Consider the following 8,271-nt stretch of genomic DNA (forward strand, 5'->3'; position numbering starts at 1 on the left):
TTCATTCATGAAACTTTGAGTGGTTTTGATCAGATCAGAGACCATGGTTGCTAAGTCAGAGTGGCTTTGCTTAGAACTCTCTGTCTGTTGCTGAGAAGATGATGGGAAAGGCTTGCTAAACCTGTTTCTTCTACCATTATTGTTGTTGAAACCTTGTTGAGGTCTCTGTTGATCCTGCCATGAAAGATTTGGATGATTTCTCCATGAAGGATTGTAGGTGTTTCCATAGGGTTCTCCCATGTAATTCACCTCTTCCATTGAAGGGTTCTCAGGATCATAAGCTTCTTCTTCAGATGAAGCATCCTTAGTACTGCCTGGTGCATTTTGCATTCCAAACAAACTTTGAGAAATCAAATTGACTTGCTGAGTCAATATTTTGTTCTGAGCCAATATGACATTCAGAGTATCAATCTCAAGAACTCCTTTCTTCTGATTTGTCTCATTGTTCACAGGATTCCTTTCAGAAGTGTACATGAATTGGTTATTTGCGACCATTTCAATTAGTTCCTGAGCTTCTGCAGGCGTCTTCTTCAAATGAAGAGATCCTCCAGCAGAGCTATCCAAAGACATCTTGGACAGTTCAGATAGACCATCATAGAAAATACCTATGATGCTCCATTCAGAAAGCATGTCAGAAGGACATTTTCTGATCAATTGTTTGTATCTTTCCCAAGCTTCATAGATGGATTCACCTTCCTTCTGTCTGAAGGTTTGGACTTCCACTCTAAGCTTACTCAATTTTTGAGGTGGAAAGAACTTTGCCAAGAAGGCATTGACTAGCTTTTCCCAAGAGTTCAGGCTTTCTTTAGGTTGTGAATCCAACCATGTCCTAGCTCTGTCTCTTACAGCAAAAGGGAATAGCATAAGTCTGTAGACCTCAGGGTCAACCCCATTAGTCTTGACAGTGTCACAGTTTTTTCAAGAATTCAGCTAAGAACTGATGAGGATCTTCCAATGGAAGTCCATGGAACTTGCAATTCTGTTGCATTAGAGAAACTAATTGAGGCTTAAGCTCAAAGTTGTTTGCTCCAATGGCAGGGATAGAGATGCTTCTCCCATAGAAGTCGGGAGTAGGTGCAGTAAAGTCACCCAGCATCTTCCTTGCATTGTTGGCATTGTTGTTATTTTCGGCTGCCATGGGTTCTTCTTCTTTGAAGATTTCTGTTAGGTCCTCTACAGAGAGTTTGTGCCTTAGCTTCTCTTAGCTTTCGCTTCAGGGTCCTTTCAGGTTCAGGGTCAGCTTCAACAAGAATGCCTTTGTCTTTGTTCCTGCTCATATGAAGGAGAAGAGAAAAAGAAAATATGGAATCCTCTATGTCACAGTATAGAGATTCCTTGAGGTGTCAGAGAGAAAGAAAAATAGAAGGAAGAGGTAGAAGAATTCGAACTTAGTGAGATAGAGTTCGAATTGTGCATTGAGGAGGAGTAGCACTCCATAAATAGAAGGATGCAAGAAGAGGGGAAGAAATTTCGAAAATTAAATTAGAAAGATTTTAAAAACATTTTGAAAAACTTTAATTGATTTTCGAAAACCAAGAGTAGAAAAGAAATCAAGTAATTTTTGAAAAAGATTTTGAAATTAGAATTTAAAAAGATATGATTGAAAACTATTTTGAAAAAGATGCGATTAAAAAGATTTGATTAAAAGGTTATGCTTTTAAAAAGATATGATTGAAAAGATATGATTTGAAAACAATTTTAAAAAGATTTGATTTTAAAAAATAATGACTTGGCTAACAAGAAAAGATATGATTCAAACATTAAACCTTTCTCAACAGAAAAGGCAACATACTTGAAATGTTGAATCAAATCATTAATTGTTAGCAAGTATCTTTGAAAAAGGAAAGAAATTGATTTTGAAAAAGGTTTGATTGAAATAAATGATTTGAAAAAGATTTGATTTTGAAAAACTTTGAAAACTTGAAAAAATTTGCATTTAAAACAAAATCTTCCCTCTTGTGCCATCCTGGCGTTAAACGCCCATAATGGTATCCATTCTGGCGTTTAACGCCCAATGCACTACCTTTTTGGGCGTTAAACGCCCAACCAGGCACCCTGGCTGGTGTTTAAACGCCAGTCTGTCCTTCTTCACTGGGCGTTTTGAATGCCCAGCTTTTTCTGTATAATTCCTCTGCTGCATGTACTGAATCTTCAGTTCTCTATATTATTGACTTGAAAATAGACCCAAGATCAAATAAACAATGCAAGCAAGACACCAAACTTAAAATAAGACACTAGACTCAAACAAGAAACATAAAATATTTTTGGTTTTTATGATTTTGTAAATTTTTTGTGCTTTTTTCAAAAATTATATGGAAAAAGAAAATAAAGGTATCAGAATTCTTAATTTGAATTCCAGGAATCATTGCAATGCTAGTCTAAGACTTGGTCCAGGAATTAGACATGGCTTCACAGCCAGCCAAGCTTTCAAAGAAAGCTTCGGTCCAAAACACTAGACATGGCCAATGGCCAGCCAAGCCTTAGCAGATCATTGCTCCAATAGCAAGATTGATAGAAATCAACAAGCTCTTGTGATGATAAGTTGAAACCTCGGTCCAATAAGATTAGACATGGCTTCACAGCCAGCTAGACTTCAACAGATCATCATGAAACTCTAGAACTCATTCTTAAGAACTCTGAAGAAAAAAAAATACCTAATCTAAGCAACAAGATGAACCGTCAGTTGTCCATACTCGAAACAATCCCCGGCAACGGCGCCAAAAACTTGGTGGACAAAATTGTGATCACTACAACTTCGCACAACTAACCAGCAAGTGTACTGGGTCGTCCAAGTAATAAACCTTACGCGAGTAAGGGTCGATCCCACAGAGATTGTTGGTATGAAGCAAGCTATGGTCACCTTGTAAATCTTAGTCAGGCAGACTCAAATGGGTATAGATGATGAATAAAACATAAAGATAAAGATAGAGATACTTATCCAATTCATTGGTAAGAACTTCAGATAAGCGAATGGAGATGCATTGTCCCTTCCGTCTCTCTGCTTTCCTACTGTCTTTATCCAATCCTTCGTACTCCTTTCCATGGCAAGCTTATGCAAGGGTTTCACCGTTGTCAGTGGCTACCTCCCATCCTCTCAGTGAAAACGTTCCTATGCTCTGTCACAGTATGGCTAATCATCTGTCGGTTCTCAATTAGGCCGGAATAGAATCCAGTGATTCTTTTGCGTCTGTCACTAACGCCCCGCCCTCAGGAGTTTGAAGCACGTCACAGTCATCCAATCATTGAATCCTACTCAGAATACCACAGACAAGGTTAGCCCTTCCGGATTCTCTTGAATGCCGCCATCAGTTCTTGCCTATACCACGAAGACTCTGATCTCACGGAATGGCTGGCTCGTTTGTCAGGCGAGCGCTCGGTTGTCAGGCGATCAACCATGCATCGTGTATCAGGAATCCAAGAGATATTCACTCAATCTAAGGTAGAACGGAGGTGGTTGTCAGTCACACGTTCATAGGTGAGAATGATGATGAGTGTCACGGATCATCACATTCATCAAGTTGAAGAACAAGTGATATCTTGTAACAAGAACAAGCTGAATTGAATAGAAGAACAATAGTAATTGCATTAATACTCGAGGTACAGCAGAGCTCCACACCTTAATCTATGGTGTGTAGAAACTCCACCGTTGAAAATACATAAGTGATAGTGTGATCATTGGTTTCGGCCCCAGAGAGGGAACCAGAGGAACCAAGATCTGATCTAAGAACTAGATGTCCAAAGATGATCCGAAGATGAAAAATACAATAGTAAAAGGTCCTATTTATAGAGAACTAGTAGCTTAAGAATTACAAAGATGAGTAAAAGACATAAAAATCCACTTCCGGGCCCACTTGGTGTGTGCTTAGGCTGAGCATTGAAGCATTTTCGTGTAGAGACTTTTCTTGGAGTTAAACGCCAGCTTTTATGCCAGTTTGGGCGTTTAACTCCCACTTTGGTGCCACTTCCGGCGTTTAACGCTGGGAATTCTGAAGGTGACTTTGAACGCCGGTTTGGGCCATCAAATCTTGGGCAAAGTATGGACTATCATATATTGCTGGAAAGCCCAGGATGTCTAATTTCCAACGCCGTTGAGAGCGCGCCAATTGGGCTTCTGTAGCTCCAAAAAATCCACTTCGAGTGCAGGGAGGTCAGAATCCAACAGCATCTGCAGTCCTTTTCAGTCTCTGAATCAGATTTTTGCTCAGGTCCCTCAATTTTAGCCAGAAAATACCTGAAATCACAGAAAAACACACAAACTCATAGTAAAGCCCAGAAAAATGAATTTTAGCTAAAAACTAATAAAAATATACTAAAAACTAACTAAATCCTACTAAAAACATACTAAAAACAATGCCAAAAAGCGTATAAATTATCCGCTCATCAGTAACGGTGCAACTTTTGAATGGTCTGTGTTATTTTTACCTTTGTGTCCCTAACGTGTGTATAAATATTTTCCCTTCTTCTTGTTTGTTTTGTTTCTGAAAACTTTTGCATCTGCACCCTTTGATTGAAAGAAGAAAGCTCCTTCCTTTTCGAGTGTTGTTGCTTCCATTTTCTTGCAAGAAGAAAAAATGTCAACTTCTTTTCTTATCTTTTCTTTGTAGAGTTGCATATTTTTTACTTGAGAGGAGAGTTGGTCGTAGATTTTGTTTGTCAAGGATCTGACTCCAGGCCCCTTTAGAGACCCTATTTTTGATCCTTTTTTTCTTTTCTTTGTAGGTTTTTTCTAGAAAAACAAAAAATGTCTTCTGTTGAAATTCTCGCTCAGTGGGTGGATGTCACGATTTTGGGGGAAGAACCCCTTGTTGACACGGACTTCATCACCAACCTCCGCACTCATCATAGGCTTTGTACCTCTGATGAGGACGAGCCAAAATATGAACTGATTGTCCCGGGTCCCGAAGACTGGGTTTGCTTTGGGAGGGCCTCTGAGGCAGCCCCTCATTTTTTCTATATGTATGAGAGTATGATTACCCGCCTAGGCATTTTTCTCCCTTTTTTCGACTTTGAAATGGATGTTTTAGGCCACTGCCGTGTTGCTCCAACACAGCTCCACCCCAACTCTTGGGGTTTTTTGAAAATTTATCAATTCATTAGCCATGCCCTAGATTTTCCGACTTCTTTGAGGATTTTCCTTTTTCTTTTTCACATGACTAAGCCCTTCAGTGGGCAAAATAACAAACAACAATGGGTTTCTTTCCGGGCTATACAAGGCCAGAGAGTCTTTACCCTTTTTGATGAATCCTTCCATAACTTTAAAAATTTCTTTTTCAAAGTGCAAGCTGTAGAGGGTCACCACCCTTTTTTCCTGGATGAAAATTCTTCCCCTCGCTTTCTTCTGTACTGGTTAGAGGCCTCTCCTTGCGAGAAATATAGTTTAGATGATTTGGACGAGGTGGAGGCTGCCATCATTGGGTTCCTCCGAGAAGTTTGGGGAAGAGCCCTTTATTTGGATACCAAGAAATTCCTCCAGGGTTCCCCGACCTTCGTGCATGCCCAATTAGGTAGTGCCATATTGGTTTGTTGGGTCTTCTGATTTTCCGAGTTGTTTTCTCCGATTTGTCTTATTGACTTTTTACTTAATAGTTTTTTGCAGAGATGGCGAAGAGGAATTCGAGGGAGTCTTACCAGAGGGTTCAGGAGGTCAAGGCTAGATCCCGCGCCAAGGTTGGTGGTGCCAGGGTGACCGGTCCTTCTCCTCCCCCTTCTTCTCACAGCTTGGGGACCCCTGCCCGACCTATCGTTATTTCTTCCTCGGCTTCTTCTCTGCCGCCTCCTTCTTCCCGACCTTCTCATGAGCTAGAAAAGAAAAAACGCAAGGCTCTAGAGTCTGGCTCTCCTTTTGAAGGTGAGGCCAAGGTGGATGCGCGTCAATTCATCTGGGAGCATATCTATCCTTATACACGTATAAGTATGGATGATGCTTCTCTTCGGAACCACCTTACTATTCTGGCTTAGGAGAGTGTTAGAGCAGTGGGGGTGTGCAGCAAATTTCTTGATATTTTTGAGAAGGCTCCCCTTAGCTCTTTGGGCTCATCCCAAAGGGCTGAGGAGCTAGAGGGGAGGATTCTTTTGTATCAAGAATCTGAGAGGAGTCTGAAGGAGGAGGTTACCAAGCTGAGGGAAGAGAGGGATAATCTCCGGAAGGAGGGGGAGAAGTTGATGGGCCGATGCTCTATGGCGAAGGGCCTACGGGAGAAGGTGGAGCAGAGCTACTCAAGTTTGTTCTAGGACCCTGTGGAGGTCAAAAAAGATCTACTGAAGGCTCGGGACGCTTATGCGGAGCTGGAGGACTCTATCGCCGAGGGGTCCGAGGAGGCGTGGAGAATTTTTAAGGAACAGGTCGGGGTTCTTGCTCCCGACCTGGATCTCTCACCCTTGGATCCGGATAAGGTCGTAATTGATGGGGCCATTGTGTCTCATCCCCGACCTGTATCTGAATCCGAGTTGAAGACTCGGGGCCAGAGAATTATAGAGTCTCCTCCCCGACCGGATGATGCTCCGAGTTCCTCCAAGGTTCCTGAAACTTCCCCTCCAACTCCTATGGATGTCTCTCTCCCTGACTCTGGTGGTGCTCTGACTATTCTTCCAGGTGGTGATGGTGATGCCCTTTGAAAAATTATCTCTGGCTATATGGGGCCCGGCCTGTGGGTCCCCACTTTTTTAAACTATTTATTTTTATGCTGTTGTGGTAGGCGGTTGACACTTGTTTGGCCTTTTATGGCCATAAAAAAAATATTTAAATATTTAAAAATACCCTTTTTTGGACAAGGGTTTAGGTTATTTTTGTTGGTTGTGTGCATGCTCTTTTTGTTTTAGGTTTTCGAAACCTTTTTTGATCTTTTTTGTTCTGAAAACCTTTTCTTAGCCGGCTATCTCTTTTAAGCTTTTGGATTTTTGAAAGTTTGAGACAGTCTTTTATTGCTTTCCATGAGTTTTCTGACCTCTTTTTGGTATTCCTTGTGCTCAATTTTTGATATTGAGTTTTTATAACTTAGGTTATTTTTGCGATGCATTTCTTTGTTTCTCGAAATTTCTGATTTGTTAATCGGTTAATTTCCGAGTTTATTCACGATCGACTTTTATAACCTCTTTATACCGACTTGTACCTCGTCGTTTTATCCTAACGACCATCTAGGTCGGTTCATGGGATTTTCACGCTTTGCCGAGCTTAAGTCGGCGCGTTTCGTAGAAAGCGAGAAGGAATTTATAAGAGATATTTGAAAAAGATCTTTATTTATTTGCAAAGGTACTTTATCGCTACTAAGGGTTTCAGGATATCTGTGACCTCTTAGTCTCTACTGTGATGCCTCGTTAAAAACCTTTCTTCAGAAAAAACCCTTTTACTTAGGAAAAAAAATCATGAAATTGGGAAAAGAGTACATCAAGGAGTAGAGTTCGCTTTTAATTGTAGTACCTTTTCATATTACAAGCATGCCACGACCTGGGTAACTCGGTGCTGTTTAAGTCGGTCACCTTATAATAACCTTTTCCTAGGACTTCCCTAATCTTGTATGGTCCCTTCCAATTAGCGGCGAGCTTTCCTTCCCCAGACTTGTTGACTCCTATGTCATTTCTGATTAAGACCAAGTCGTCTGAGGCGAAGCTCCTTCGAATGACTTTTTGGTTGTATTTGTTCGCCATCCTTTGCTTCAATGCTGTTTCTCTAATATGGGCTCATTCGCGGACTTCAGGGAGAAGTTCGAGTTCTTCTTTGTGCCCCTTTATGTTTCCAACCTCGTCGTAGAAGTTCACCATTGGGCTTTGCTCGTTGATTTCAACCGGTATCATGGCTTCTATGCTGTAAGCAAGTCGGAAGGGTGTTTCTCCTGTGGCAAACTGAGGTGTGGTTCGATAAGCCCAAAGCACTTGTGGAAATTCCTCGGCCCATGCTCCTTTTGCGTCCTGCAATCTTTTCTTCAATCCTGCCAATATGACTTTGTTTGCAGCCTCGGCTTATCCATTTGCTTGTGGATGTTCCACTGATGTGAATTGATGTTTGATTTTCATACTGGCTACCAGGTCTTTGAAGGTCGAGTCGGTGAATTGAGTGTCATTATCAGTGGTGATGGAGTGGGGTACTTGATGATTGGATTTTTGACGGTTTAGAATTTCACTAATGAAATCTCGCTGTAAAGTATAGTTTCTAAACCAACAATAACCCTTTCATACAAAAAGTTGTTTGTCACAAGTACAAACCCCTAAATTTATAAACCGAAGTATTGGACCTCGGGTCGTTCTCCCTAGGAATTACAATAAAGTGTCTTGTTA

At 41.0% G+C, this 8,271-nt stretch overlaps 1 non-coding gene across 1 annotated transcript; it reads left to right on the forward strand.

The window, feature by feature from the left end:
* Nucleotides 1-624: 624 nt before the first annotated feature.
* LOC130955817 (small nucleolar RNA R71) lies at nt 625-732 on the forward strand. Its single transcript, XR_009076911.1, has one exon. It is a non-coding gene; the product is annotated as a small nucleolar RNA R71 (small nucleolar RNA).
* Nucleotides 733-8,271: the final 7,539 nt, after the last annotated feature.

This window comes from Arachis stenosperma, chromosome 1, assembly GCF_014773155.1.
Source record: "Arachis stenosperma cultivar V10309 chromosome 1, arast.V10309.gnm1.PFL2, whole genome shotgun sequence".
In the NCBI taxonomy this organism is placed as follows: Eukaryota; Viridiplantae; Streptophyta; class Magnoliopsida; order Fabales; family Fabaceae; genus Arachis; species Arachis stenosperma.